This window comes from Coenobita brevimanus, chromosome 96, assembly GCF_032717465.1.
Source record: "Coenobita brevimanus isolate Jiangsu-jjx chromosome 96, ASM3271746v2, whole genome shotgun sequence".
NCBI classification, from domain to species: domain Eukaryota; kingdom Metazoa; phylum Arthropoda; class Malacostraca; order Decapoda; family Coenobitidae; genus Coenobita; species Coenobita brevimanus.
The window spans coordinates 16107112-16120401 of NC_137049.1; positions in this window are offsets into that span (position 1 = coordinate 16107112).

Here is a 13290-nt window from a genome sequence, read left to right on the forward strand (position 1 = left end):
GCCCATGATCAAGGAGACAACTGTACAGCGTGGCAGTGATGGCGCGTGCACTCTTATCCACATTTCCGACTCTGCCTCCCGTTAGGTGTGTGTCCAGGGCGAGGAGTTGGGGTAGAATTAGCGTGGTGTGAAAAGCTGTTACCGTCAAAGTATTTTTCGGCCAAAAGGAGGTGTTATTATGAGAAATGGTGGAGGAACTGCAATGGGTAGTGGTGAGGAAGTGAGGAAGGGCCTGGTGGTGGTGAGGCAAGCTAACCCCCCCCCCCACACACGATTGGTTGGGCTACTACATCAGGTAAAATCTGATTCTCATCCAAGGCCAGAAGGACACGTCACCTGGACAGTTATATGTAAATCGGTTATATATATATATATATATATATATATATATATATATATATATATATATATATATATATATATGTGTGTGTGTGTGTGTGTGTGTGTGTGTGTGTGTGTGTGTGTGTGTGTGTGTGTGTGTGTGTGTGTGTGTGTGTGTGCAATACTAGTGAATTTTTTGAAGGACTTATAGAAAGCAACAGCCTGAATGAAGCTGTTACTCGTGAGGTCGTGATTAATGGTAATAATGTATAGTCCCCTAATCACCATCATTACCGCAACTACCAGCAATATCGCCACTCCCATCGCTACAACTACCACTGTTACAACTCTACTATCGCCAAAACAACAACCAACACATGTCCGACTATCAGAACTAGAACAACTACAATCATTACAACAACACCCTAACAGCTATGGCTACTATCACCACTACCACCACTTCAACTACGACTATTACCACCACTACAACTACGACTATTACCACAACTACGACTATTACTAAAACTACCACAACTTGTAATTGCCAGCTAACATGAAAATTTGAGGAAGGGAGAGCGGGAGAGGGAAAGGAGGAGAAAAAGGAGGAGCGAGGGAGGGGGGAGGAAGGAGAGGAGAAAGAGAGGGGGAGGAAGGCGGGGATAGAGGGGAGAGATAAGGGAGGAGTGAGAGAGGAAAAAAAAAAGGGAGAAGGAGGGAATAAGGTACGAAGCAGAGACGAAGAGAGAAAGGAGTGTGGAGGAGAGGAAAGAGAGAAGAGGGATAGGGGGAGAGGAAAGAGAGAAGAGGGATAGGGGGAGAGGAAGGAATGATGGAAACGCGTAGAAACGATGAAAAACGGAAGAAGGGGAGATGATTGAGGGATATAAGTGAACAGTGAGGCAATTAGGAAGAAGGAAGAAAGGATGAAGGAAAGAAAGAAGAAGACAAGGGAAGGAGGAACTAAATGAGTGAGAGGAAAATAAGGAAGGAAGGAAAAAGGAGGGGGAGGGGAGAAGGAAAAAGGAAAGAGAAAGAAGAATGCTGAGAGGGAAAGGGGAAAGACAGGGGAGGGAAGGGGCTGGTGAAGGAAAAAAGAATGGGGAGGGGAAGAAAGGGAAAGGGAAGAGGGAGGTAGGGTGAAGTGGACGAGAAGGAAGGGAGGGGGGGGAGGAATAGGGGGAGGGCGAAGAGGGGAGGGAAGAAGGGGTGTCACGTTCCCCTCTTAAATCTAAGTATCCCCTCCCTCTTCACCGACAACCCTCAATTTAACCCTCAACTTCCTTCAACACTGCTCCTTCAGCCTTCATCTTTCTTCATTTCCCCTCCTTCCTTCCTTCATTACTTCCTCCTAACTTCCATTTGTCTTCATTGCTGGTGCTTTCTTCCTTCCTTACTTCTCTACCTTATGTTTGTCTTTATTGTTCTTTACTTGTCTTCCCGTTGCTTTCTTCGTCACCCTCTCAGTTCGAATTCTTTATTTCCATCTCTTTTACTTACTTCATTTCATCTCTCTCCTTTATTCATTACTTCCTTAGCCTCCATTCATTCATTTTTCCCCATACATCTTTCCTCATCAGTACTTCTTCACCTTTCATTTTTATTTTTCCTTACCCCCCCCTCAATTCTTCAACCTTTTCTTCTTCAACTTCTTCGTCCTGATCCTAATCAACCCCTTTTCTTCCGTCCTTCCATGCCCTCTTCATTGTTTTCCTTCAGTCTCACCAAGTTCTCTCATCCTTCTCTTCCTATTATCTCCTTATCTTCCTTCCCTCATTTTATCCATTTTCTTCCTCCATTCTTTTCTTCCTTTTCTTTCCTTGATTTCAACTTGACCTCTTGCACTTCTCGCTTGAAATCAATTACATTTTCAATTAATTCTTCTTCTCCTTTCTTCTCTCACTTTTCTTTCCTCCTCCTCCTCTACTCACCACCTTCTGCCCCCATCCACCACAACTACCACAATTACCATTCAAGACCACAACAACCATTTTCCTTCCTTGCTTGGCTTCCTTATCTACTTTCCTAATCTCCTCCGACACTTCCTCCTTTCTTTCCTCTCTTTTTTCTTCCTTTCTTCCCACCTTTTCCTCCTCTTGCTTATCATCATCATCATCATCATTCCTCCTCCTCATCATCATCTTCCGACCTTCCATTTCATTCCATCTTTCAGTCAGTCATTTTCTTCGTAATCTCTCTCTCTCTCACACACACACACACACACACGTACATACACACACACGCACTTTGTCACCCCCTCCTTAAATTGAACCCTGGCCACAAATATACCCAATTGTACTCGACCCTGCCATTTATCAAACCTCTCTCTCTCTCTCTCTCTACCTACCTACCTATCTATCTCTTTATCTATCTATCCATCCACCTCAGTTTTGTATCTTTATCTGTATCTTCCCACCTATTTATGTATCTAACTCAAATTCACCTCTCTCTCTCTAGTTCTAGTACACCAATCCCCCCAATCATACCCCTCCTTACAACACAGACAAATCACTCATGTTTTTAGGTCTCTCCAGGTTTTTCTTCCCTTTGTCTTGATGTTATTAAATTGTCTTGTTTTGGTCTATGTGATGCGTGGAGACCATTTTGCATTCGCTCAAATTTTCTTTACTTTCTCTTCCTTTCTTCATGTCACTCTTACTTTTTCTTTCTCACTTTCTTTTTCCTTCCGTTTTCCTTCCTTTCTTTTTCCTTCTGTCTCTTATTTTCTTCCTTCCTTTCTTTTTCTGTCTTTCTTCTTTCTTTTTCTCTTACTTTCTTTTTGTCTTTCTTCCTTCCCTTTCCTTACTTTCTTCAGCTTTCTTACTTTCTTTTTTCTATCTTTTTTTTCTTCTACCAATTCGCTCCAATGTTTGCATAATTTGTTCCATGGGCAAATACTCCTACACACCTTCCTTACTTGTGTTTATTGTTTTATTTACAATGCACCTACACCTGTTACGTCATCCTCCCTCCCTCACCCCTCCCTTCTCTCTCCCTCTCCTCCGTCCCTCCCTCTTTCTCTCCCTTACACCCCTTCTTCCTCCCTCCCTCATATTATCCCTCCCTCCCTCACAATACCTGACACGCAACCTCCTCCCTTCCTCAATTTGCACTCCCCTCCTTTTCTCTCTCTCTCTCTCTCCCTCCCTCCCTCTCTCTCTCACTGACAGCCTGAAAATGTAGGAAGAAGATGGATTGAGCTTCTCGTCTCCACCTTTCTTTCCTTGTCCTCTCTCTCTCTCATTTCTCCTTCCATATCTTGTCATGCTTCTCTTCCTCTTCTGTTGACGCCTCTCTTTCCATCTATTACCAACCTATCTATCTATCTATCTATCTACCTGATCATTTTAGTTCCTTAATATCTCGTTCCATTATTTATCATTTATCTTTTCTTTCACTTTTACTCTCTCTCTCTCTCTCTCTATCTCTTTCTAAGTTCTCTCATCTCTTCCACAAACTCTCATTCTCCCATTCCGCTCTCTCTCTCTCTCTCCTGGCATCCAATCTCTCCACATCTGAGAAAATTTCCTCCTCATTTTCCCTCCAACATTCCATCAGTTTCCTCCAATCAACATGTCACTATGAATCTATCGCCTCTATCTATCTGTGCATCTATCGCCACCCACCTCTATCTGTGCATCTATCGCGAGGTCTGTCTATCGGTGTGTTACGGTACTTGTCTATTTCGGTGTCGATCTATCTATCATTCTATGTCTGTCTTCCTATCTATCTATTTCTAACTCGATCTATCACCGCCTACCTTTTTATCTATCTATCTATCGCAGTATCTGTTCCGGTGTCCTTCGATCTATAGGTATATCTATCTAATCTATTTATTTTAATGTATCTAAACCTATATATCCATCAATGTTTCCAGCTATCTATCCCTAACTCATTATTTATCCACCCATATCTATCTATCTATCCATCCATCTGTTCGTCTATTTATCAATTTATTTACCTATTAATCTACTACATACCTATCTACCTAACTCCTTATCTTTCCTTCCTTCCATCTATCAATCCATCCCCCTACCTACCTCCCCCCCCATCCCTGTCTGTCTGTCTGTTAAAGATGTATTGTGAAGGGAGAACATGGGGAGGGAGGGAGGAGGGGGAGGGAGACCAGTGAGAGAAAGGGAGGGAGGAAACAAATATGAGGGAGGGAAGGGAGGCAGAGAGATGGAAAGGAGAAAGAAACGAAGGGAGGAAGAAAAATAACGGAGAGAGAGAGAGAGAGAGAGAGAGAGAGAGAGAGAGACGAGAAGGGGAGAAAGGGAGGGAGGGAGGAAGGAAGAGGGAAGAGACAAGCACACAGAAGGGAGGAGGGAGGGAGGGAGAGGGGAGACGGAAGCACATACAGTTAGAGGGAGGGAGGAAGGAGGGGAGAGTGGTAGGGAACGCTAAATGGAGGTAAGAAGGGAGGAAACAGAACCGTGGAGGGAGGAGAGGAGAGGGAGAGGGGAAGAAAATAGGGAGGAAGAATAGGCAAGCACAAGGATTGAAGGGAGGGAGGGAGGGAGGAAAGGAGGGAGGGAGGGAGGTGACCGGGTGTGACCTCGCTTGACCTGCTATGGAAATAATTCACGAGGGAGGGAGGGAGGGAGGGAAGCAATTATGGGAGGGGAGGGAAGGGAGGAAAAAAAGGGGGAGGGAAGTGATGCATGTTGAGGGGGGGTGAGTGAGTGAGTGAAGGGAAGGAAGAATGACAAAGAACATACGAACGAAGCACGGACGGAAGTAATAGGAAGGAAGGAAGGAAGGAAGGAAGGATGGAAGGAAGGAAAGGAAAAAGAAAGAAGGAAGGGAGGAAGGAAAAAAGAAGGAAGTGAGAAAGGAAGGGAAAAAAGAGAAAAAAATGATAGAAAAAGAGGAAAGGTAAAGAAAGGAATTACTGAAGCGACAAAGAAAATGAAGACAATGAGAGAGAGAGAGAGAGAGAGAGAGAGAGAGACTGACTGACTTTCCTCATCTCACCAGCAATGAGATGCAGCACCTTTGGTTTTCCTCTCCTCCTCCCTCCCTCTTTATCTCTATTACCTCTCTCTCTCTCTCTCTCATCAATAATTCCTCTTTCTTCCACAATAAAATATTCCTCCCATATTTCTCCCACTCCCTCCTCCTCTTTTTCCTCTCCCTTATCTTCATCTCCCTCCCTTATCAATCATTTCTTCTTCCACGACATTTATTACTCTCTCTCTCTCCTACCTCGTTATAAATTATTCTTCCTCTTCTTTCCACAGCAAAATATTCATCTCATATCTTCCTCCCTCCCCTCCACTCCCCCTTCCTCCCTCTCTCCCTCCCTCCTTCTGCCTGTTTCCTATGATCTGCCCTGCTTGTTACTAGGCTATGAATATGGTATTAACACAGGCAGATGGAGGAATGGCGAGGGAGGGAGGTGAGAGGGTGAAGGAGCGGGAGAGGTTGAGAGGGATGAGAAGGGAGGCTGGAAGGAAGCAGGAAGAGAGGGAAGGAATTGGAGGGAGAGGGGAGAGGAGAAGGAAAAGAGAGGAAGAGGGGAGAGGAGAAGGGAGGGACTGGAGATAGGAAAGAGGTAAGGACATAGAAGACGAGGGGAGAGAGAGAGAGGGATGAAGGAAGAGGAGGGGGGAAGGTGGGGTGAAAGGAAGAGGAGGAGGAGGAGGAGGAGTGGGGGAGGAAGGATCTGGGAATGGGAGGAGAAGGTGAGGGAGGAGAGGAAGAAAGTCGGATGCGTGAAGGAAAGAGGAGGAGAGTGGGAGGACGAGGGCTGGGGTAGGGGTGAGGGAGGTGGGGTGAGGGAAAGGAAGAAGGCAGAAGGATGGAAGGAAGAACAATATCAAAGGAATACATTATACCTGAAAGATGCTCAGAGGAAAGAGGAGATAGATAGATACACTGGCTAACAGATACATGGATGGATAGATAGAATGATAGAAATATGATAGAATTATATACTGACAGATAAACACATATGGATAGATAGAATGATATACTGGCAGAGATAAATGTGGACTGATAGATAAATTGACTGATGGCAGATAGACAGATCGTGATACCTGGACAAATAGACAGACTGACGTACACATAGATAGACCGATAGATGACGATATATATAATGGCCAGAGAATATAATACACGCACACACACACACACACATACATACATACACATATATTTTCAAACATCTTAAACTGAGAAAAAGTAACGGTTAAATAAAATAAAATAAAATAAAACAAAATGAAAATAAGCCAAAGTGTTGCTAAGAAAATAATAAAGAAAACGGGATGTGAAAGATGGGAGACAACTATTTCACACATTTTCCCTCAACAATCCTCCTTTCTCCCCAAAATACCTCTACCAAGACGAAGGCAACTTTACAGCACTTACGAAAAAGCTTCTCAAAAGTTTATACCAACTCTTCTTCCTCATTTCAGTCATCCAGTTTCATATATTATCATTTCTTTTAATTATTATTTTCTTTGAGCGAAGAGGAGGGGGAGGGGGCGGGGCCGAGCGGGGTGGCAACTTTTTCGCGGGTTGATACATTTCGCGTTTTTTCCCTTTCTTTCCAATTAACTTCGCGTTTTTCATCCCCCAGCGCTCGTTTGAAGTGTATAACGAGGTATTTAGCGTGGGGTTAACTTCGTCCCGGATAACTTCGCTCATATCCGGCCGTCTCAAGTTGGGACAAACGTCAATATCCGGACCCGCCAAATTCGTCCTCCGTGGATGTTACCTTCTGAGCGGGTTCTAATTTTAGCGTTTATTGGTATACGTGGATGTTCCTGCTGTGTGTGTGTGTGTGTGTGTGTGTGTGTGTGTGTGTGTGTGTGTGTGTGCGTGCGTGCGTGCGCGCGCAATTACAGTATATTTCTTTCTAATGCGTCCAAGAATCCTCCATGTCAGATACCTTCACATGTCACCACTTCTCCACTAATACCCACCGTCCATACTGAATACATGCCAGGCCTTGCTCATTCAGGACTGTGTGTGTGGGGGGGGGGAAGTTCGTGGTCTTATGGGTATCAAGAAAATCTAATCAACCGTTCCTTTCCCTGGCCCAGAATCGAACTCGGGTCCTTTCAAACAGCAGGCCACTTCCCTAACCACTTGTCCAAGCCATTTAGCAATTTATTGGATTCATTATTAGTACAAAGCTGGATAATATCATATGGAAGTAGCAATAATAAAGAGAAATAATGTCACTTTATTTTCAGTTACATGTGAACTTTTATTACGTCTGTCTGTCTGTCTCTCTCAAGAAAGTACTACTCCAGATTTTATTTCTTGCGTCAAGGAAAAAAGGTTGTGTAACGAGAGAGAGAGAGAGAGAGAGAGAGAGAGAAGGGGGGGGGGGAGATAAGAGAGAGGAGGCGACTCAGCTGACTGGAGGCAAGGGCAGCAAAGTGGGTCATTTCCTTACCGAAATGACCTGACCACAGACTCTCTCTCTCTCACGCGCACCGATTCGAAGCCACAAGGGGAGACTGAGGGATTTTCTTTCACGTAAAAAAGGTACAAAGACGTAGATGGGCCTCCTACTCTTCAATGATCGGGGTCACTCTAGCCCAGCCCCAGTCCCCTACGCCACAAATAGGGTGAAATGGGATTGGTGGGTGCCCTTTTACCCTTTCCCACCCAATTTTACTCTCTCTCTCTTTCTCTCTCCCCCTTCTGTATTTCCTATAACCTTCTCTCTCCCCTCGCTTCTTTTCTTTCCTCCATCCCTCACCTCCTCTTCCTTCCCTCTTTCCTCCACCCCTCCCTCCCCCTTCCTTTCCCCTCATCACCTCCTTGTTCCTCTCCTTCCTCCTCAAAGTGATATTAATAAGAAAAGAAGGTGAAGGAGGGTGGGAGGGAACTGGGTGAAGGAAGGAAGGGAGCATGGGAGGAAAGGTGCAAGGGTGGAAAGATGAAGGAAAGTAAGCAAGACAGGAGAAATGGAGATACAGAAGAATATAAAGACAACGAGAGAGAGAGAGAGAGAGAGAGAGAGAGAGAGAGAGAGAGAGAGAGAGAGAGAGCAAACTGTCCCTCTGTCAACCAATAATCAAGTCCCGAAATGAAGTCGGTACCCGGTCTAGTGGCCTCTCTCTCTCTCCTTCCTCTTCCCTCTTGCTCTTGCCTTCCCCTTTACCTCCTTTCCTCTTTTTTTTCCCTTCCTTCTCTCCTTCCTGCTCTTTCCTTCCCTCCTTTCCTCTCTTCTCCCCTCCTTCTACCTCCTTCTTTCTCTCCCACTGTCCCTCCTCCCTCCCTGCCTGCCTCTCCGTCCCTCCATCTACCTTCCCTCCCTCTTTTTTTCCCTCCATGCTGACCTACTATGTTCTACGATGGAGTCCTTCCCTTGTTGACTCATTGGCCAATATCTTCTCTCCTTCTACTCCCTCCTTCCTTCTCCCGTTCATTATCCTTCCTTCCTTCCAACCTTTCCTTTCCACCCCTCCCTCCTTCCTTCCTTGAGCTCCTGTCTCTTTCCTACTCTCCTCTTAGTCTTCCTATTCTCTCTCCTTTCCTCCCCGCCCCTCTCCTCTTCTTTCCTCTCTCTACCTCCTATCCCTATTATTCCCTCCCTCACTACCATATTCTCTCTCTCTCCTATTCCTCAATACATGTATTTCTCATCATCTTTCTCCCAATATAGTCCTCCTTCCCCTCACCTTCCCTCAGTCTATCCCTCCTTTTCTCCCTCTATCTTCTCTCTATATCCCTCCCTCCTTCCCTCTCGTCTCACACTCTATCTCTCCTCCTTCTTCCCTCCCTCCTTGTCTCCCCTCCCTCCTTCCTTTGCCGTGTTGACTCTGAGGCCAATATCCTTCGCTCCTTCATCAGTCCTTCCCTTTCTGCTTCACCTCCATTCATTTCCCTCCCCTCTCCTACTACTACTGCCTCTCCACCTCTTCCCTATCTACTCTATCTCTCCCTTCCTCTCCTCTTCCTTCCTCTTCTCTATCTCTCTTGTCACTTCTCCCTTCCTCTCTTTTTCTCTCCCTTCCTCTCTATCTCTCTTCACACTAACTTACCACTGTTATCATCATGAGAGAGAGAGAGAGAGAGAGAGAGAGAGAGAGAGAGAGAGAGAGAGAGAGAGAGAGAGACATATTATAGTGACTTATCGTTTTAATCTCATGAAAATCCCTAAGACCATGAAGGTAAATTGATCGCCAGGTGTGGTCGGATTAGAGGGTCGATTTGAGTAGTAACGGATTAGAGGGTCGATTTGAGTAGTAACCAAGGAGATTCTTTATATATATATATATATATATATATATATATATATATATATAGACTATACCGCACCATCTGATACCACACTAAGGAACGCTTTACGAGTTTAGACCAGTGCCAATAAAATCATTCGCCTTTACACACTTGACTTACTAAGAAATAAAACGTAAAATATTAACCGAAGTCGAGAGGTTGTTATTATTATTATTATCATTATCATTATATTATTATTATTCTTTTGGAGGGGGCAGGGGCTGTATAGTGGAGAGTACTATATATTATTATTCTCAATTTACCTCTCCTACTCAGTCTCTCAAATCCGTGAAAAGTCGTCCCACGGTAGCAAGAATGGAATAAAGGACATGGATTTTTTTTTCCTACATTTTTTCCTTCATTATTATACACTTCTTTCCTTCACCCCTCCTTCCTTCCTCCCTACCCCTCCCTTCCCTCATCTGTTACTTCATATACCCTCCACTAATTCTCTCTTTCTCTCATCCATTTTTCCTGTCCCCTTCCTTCCATCCTCGCATCTTCTCTTCCCTCTATCATCTTCTTCTCTCTCTCTCTCTCCATTCTGATCATTTACCCACCAAAAATATTCCCTCCATCTCCTCCTTTCTCTCTCCAACCTCTCTACGTTTCAGGCTTTACTCCCTCCCTGTCTCCTATCTCCTCCTCTCCCGCCATTCTCTCTCTCTCATGTATGCTCAACTTCCCCCTTGCGCTATTTTCCTCTTTCTCACTTTTTTCCTTCCTTCTTTTCCTCTCATTTCTCTTTTTTTCCCTCCCTCTCTCTCTCTCCTCCTCGTCCCTCCATTCTCTCTCTCTCATAATCTTCCTCCCCTCTCATTTGCTCCTTTATCCACCTCCTCCAAATCTTTCTCCCTCCCTCCCTTTCTCTCTCTGTCTTGTTATTCATGTATTCCTCCCTCCAGACATTCCCTCCTTCCCATCTTCCCCTTTTCCTCACTATCTGCATCCCTTTCTCTCTCTCTCTCTCTCTCACACACACACACACACTCACCCCCCCCCCTTTCTCTCTCTCACTCTCTCTCTCTAACATTTTTCTTTCCACACTCCCTTTCTCTTCCTCCCTCCCCTCTCCCTCTCCCTCTCTTTTTTCGCTTCATTTTCTCTATTGATACAATTTTATTTTCCATTCACATTCAAATGGACGCTTTAGACAATTCCTGCCTGAGGGAGTTTGTGGGGAGGGAGGGAGGGAGGGAGGGAGGAAGGAAGGGAAGAGAGGGAAAGAACGTGGAATAGGGAGAGGGTGAGAGTGGGACGAAAAGGGACAGTGGGAGGAAAGGGAGAGGGAAAGGAAAAGAGAAAGGGAGGCAGATGGGTAGGGAGAGAAGGGGGACAGGTGTGAGGGAGAAGAGGAAGAGGAAGAAATAGAGGGAGATGGAGAGAGCGAGAGGGAGAAAAAAAAGGAAGTGAGGGATATGAATATGAAGTGGGAAAGCAATGAGAGAGAGAGAGAGAGAGAGAGAGAGAGAGAGAGAGAGAGAGAGAGAGAGAGAGAGAGAGATTTTATGCTTGACAATAACCAGAAACGCTATTGTCTTATGTCTGTCGGTCAGTGTGTGTGTGTGTGTGTGTGTGTGTGTGTATGCATGTCAGATAAGCATATAGCCTAGGGGTTTATCTCTCTCTCTCTCTCTCTCTCTCTCCGCCCCGGCAATTTGGTCACATAGCTTCTGGTCACGAAATAGATTCTTCAACTCCCTCTTACTCCTCCTCTTTCTCCCCATTCTCTTCTTCTCCTCCATCATCTTTTGCCTCTCCTTCCTCCGTCTTCACTTTTCCTTTTCTTCCTCAATCATCTTTTTTTCCTTATTTTTTTGCTCCTTTCATCTTTGTTTTCCCTTCCTCTCCTCCACCTCCCCTCGCCTCCCTTCCTCCACCTCGCTCACCACCTCGTCCTCGTCTTCCTCCTCCGTTGACTTCTTCTTTCCTTTTTCTCCTTCCTCCTTCCCTCCTGCGTCATCTCAAACCCTTCCCATACTTCCTTCCTTCACCTTCCTCCTCTCTTCCTTCTTCCCCCTCCTTACCTCCTCCCTCCCTCTCTCCTAATCTCCCTTCTCCCCCTCCCTCCTACTTGACTTCCTTCTTCCCCCTCCTTACCTCCTCCCTCCCTCTCTCTCTCCTAATCTCCCTTCCCCCTCCCCCTCCCTCCTACTTGTCATGTCTTTCCCACTATTTCACAACATTTTATTTTTCCATTTCCAATATTCCTTGTCCTCCCTCCTCCTCCCCCTCCTTCCCCCTTTCCCTCCCTCCCTCCTGTCTTCTCTCCCTCTCTCCCTTTTTTTTCCTCTATGTCCCTCTTCCTCCTCCCCCACCCCACCGTCTTTCCTCCCTCCTTTCCAATCTTCTGTCTGTCTGTCTGTCTGTCTGTCTCTCTCTCTCTCTCTCTCTCTCTCTCTCCCGCAGTGGGTCAGCAGGAATCCGTGGACGCGAGATGGAGTTCCAGACAAATATATTAGAAGGGGAGGGGGGGGGAGAGAGAGAGACGTTCCTTTCCATATAACTCCTTCTTACCTTATCCCACATCAATATCGCACCTGAAGAAAGCATACCTGAAACGAAGGAAAGGTAATTAATATATACAAAAACTAATACATGAAACACACACACACACAAGCACATCTCCCACACAAACACACCTCACCTCCCCCTCCACACACACCTCACCAACCTCCCCCCCCCCACACACACACCTCACCAACCTCCAAACAGATAAAACACCACCACCTCTCTCTCTCTCTCTCTCTACACACACACCCACACCCACACACAGGCACATCTCTCAAACACACACCTCACCGATCCCCCTCCACACACACACACACACACACACACCAACCTCCAAACAGATAAAACACCACCACCTCTCTCCACACACACACAATATCCCAAGAAATACACGCAATACTGAGGGACGAAAAGCTAGCCAAAATGGAGAGGGAGAAACGTGAGAGATAAGAGCGTTTTGGCGGATCCTTTGTTTTACTGCTATCAAAGGGTGGGAGGGAGGGAGTGGGGGAGGAATAGGTGAAGGGAGGGGGGAGGGAGTGAGGGAGGAATGGGTGAATGAGGGACGAAGAGAGGAATGGGTGAATGAGGGAGGGAGGGAAGAATGGGTGAATGAGTGAGGGAGGGAGGCAGGAATGGGTGAATGAGGAAGGGGGAAATGGGTGAATGAGTAAGGGAGGGAGAGTGAGATATTAGAAAGAGTGAGTAGGTATGAATGAGGGTCATGGAATGCAAGAGTGACTGAGAGAGAGAATGAGTGAGTGATAGTGGATGAGGGAAAGAGACTGAACAAGGAGAGTGAAAGTGAATGTGTGTGTGTGTGTGTGTGTGTGTGTGTGTGTGTGTGTGTGTGAGAGAGAGAGAGAGAGAGAGAGAGAGAGAGAGAGAAACTGCGAGCCTTGTATTGTTTCTGAAGATGTTTTGCAGGTTGTCAAAGACTGTGTGTGTGTGTGTGTGTGTGTGTGTGTGTGTGTGTGTGTGTGTGTGTGTGTGTGTGTGTGTGTGTGTGTGAATTATTGTCAGACATTCCCTCTGCCCTATTTCTTTTAAATCACTCTCTCTCTCTCTCTCTCTCAAATTAAATTCAGATTGTTTTCTCGTCCGACATCAAAGAAAGGAGAGATGAGAGAGAGAGAGCGAAGGAGGGAGGGGAGTGAGGGAGGGGGGAGAGAAGGGAGGAAAGAGAGAGGAAAAAAATTTAGTCTCAGATAGAGGAAA